This window comes from Otolemur garnettii, unplaced genomic scaffold (assembly GCF_000181295.1).
Source record: "Otolemur garnettii isolate 467f Iridium unplaced genomic scaffold, OtoGar3 scaffold00116, whole genome shotgun sequence".
In the NCBI taxonomy this organism is placed as follows: Eukaryota; Metazoa; Chordata; class Mammalia; order Primates; family Galagidae; genus Otolemur; species Otolemur garnettii.
The window spans coordinates 5,361,525-5,363,820 of NW_003852511.1; positions in this window are offsets into that span (position 1 = coordinate 5,361,525).

The following is a 2,296-nucleotide window of genomic DNA, read 5'->3' on the forward strand; positions in this document are numbered from 1 at the left end:
TTTTTTTTTTTTGTGGAGATAGAGTCTTACTTTATTGCCCATGGTAGAGTGCCATGGCATCACACAGCACACAGCAACCTCCAACTTCTGGGATTAGGTGATTCTCTTGCCTCAGCCTCCCGAGTAGCTGGGACTATAGGCACCCACCACAACTCCCAGCTATTTTTTGGTTGCAGTTTGGCCAGGTCCAGGTTTGAACCCACCAGTCTCAGTATATGGGGCTGGTGCCCTACCCACTGAGCCACAGGCGCTACTCTTAACTTTTGTTTTTATTAACTTGCCTATGGTAAAAGAGATTTCATTACATCTTTTGGCTTAAAGTTGCAGTTTCTGAGAAGCTATATATGATGTCAAATGAGGACTTACTGGTACTTAGTTCTAGATGAGGCTTGATCATAATCAGCTTCAATATTTTTGGCAAGATTACATCACAAGTGGTGACACTTCCTCACCAGGAAGGCTGAGGAATTGAGTATATTTTGGTCCCTTTCTTTTTTGTTGGAGGTCTTTTCGAAATGTTTTGTGATTTTCTTTATTTGAGACAGTTTCATTCTGTGCCCTGGGTAGAGTGCCATAATGGCATCATAGCTCATAGCAACCTCAAACTCTTGGGCCCAAGCAACCCACTTGCCTCAGCCTACTAAGTACCTGGGACTACAGGTGCCCACTGCAACACTGGCTAGTTTTTCTGTTTTTAGTAGAGATGTGGTCTCCTTTTTGCTCAGGTTGGTCTCTAATATGTGAGCTCAGGCAATCCAGCTGCCTTGGCCTCCTAGAGTGCTAGGATTACAGGCGTGAGCCACCATGCCTGGCCTCATGTTTTGTGATCTTTACTGTTTTATACTTAAGTATCAGCAACTGAAGAATTAGTTGGAAGTTCCTAGTGTGTGAGCAAGACTTATGAGTTCTTGAGCTTTACTTTAGCATAATCTAGGAACAAGCCTGCTTTTTCACTGATAGGTGTGAGGCACAAATATCAGGATCTAGAGTTCTGTTGGTTTTAGCATCTTCTAAGAGAACTTTTCCAGTCTTCTGCCTGAGAGGTACCAGTCTAACTGCACAATTCTGGAAGCAGAGCAGGGGAAAGAATCCCTGTCAGGAGGGTTGGGAGGGAATATGGGGCTCCTATTGCTTTTCTGGCTTTCATTTAATCCTCTCATTTGTGAGCTGTGGCTTCAGCTGTAGGAGCCTTTCCTTGTTTCTTCTAGTTCTGAGTTCTTCTGGAATTCTCTTAGATCAGTTCATTTTCCTTTCTTTTTGCAAAAATCTGTGGAAATCTCTCATTTATTTATTTATTTATTTGAGACAGAGTCTCACTTTGTCACCCTTGGTAGAGTGCTGTGGTGTCACAGCTCACAGCAACCTCTAGTTCTTGGGTTTAGGCAATTTTTTTGCCTCAGCCTCCTGAGTAGCTGGGAGTACAGGTACCTGCCATAGTGCCTGGCTATTTTTTTGTTGCATTTTTTTTTTTTTTTTTTTACAACCAGGCATCTTTATTCCATTGACCTCTCTTGGAAGTTCTGGGTCTTCTTGTCCCCACTGAGTCCTGCAGCTCTCTTCCTCCCTAATGACACTCTGGCAGCTGAACAAATCATGCCCTAGTTCATCTCATATTGTTTTGAGGGTTGACAAACCTCTCTATGTTCCTAACATAGCATCAGAGAGGGATCTTAGTGATGAAGAAAATTAAGCTCACGGAGTATCCATTGCACACAGATGCCACACAGAGTTCAGCGGAACTTCCCTTGAGATGCACATTGACAAATTGGCATCTGGGCAAAATGGAATCAAGAAGGGTTCCACGTCAGGTCTGCCCAAGTGGCAGCTGCATCTGTATCACATCACTAACCATTTCTTTTTTTGTTGCAGTTTTGCCGGAGCCAGGTTTGAACCCACCACGCTCGCTATATGGGGCCAGCACCCTACTCACTGAGCCACAGGTACTGCCTGAAATCTCTCATTTCTGGTGATCTCTTCTCCCATCTCTTTTATAGTTTGTATTGTTTCATCCTTCACTGTTATCTTAGCAGGTCAATCTACATGTTTAATGGGGAGTCAGCACCTAATAAGCTTTGTTTCTCTTGGGCTGACTTTTGCATTTGATTACCATTGTGAGTATTTCAATTTAGGAGCAAGTACATGTTCATACATATCCTTAATGAGAGCAAATCTATGTCCTAGTCTTTCCGATATTTATGTATCTTTTTTTTTTGAGACAGAGCCTCAAGCTATCCCCCTGGGTAGAGTGCCATGGCATCACGCTCACAGCAACCTCCAACTCCTGGGCTCAAGCGAG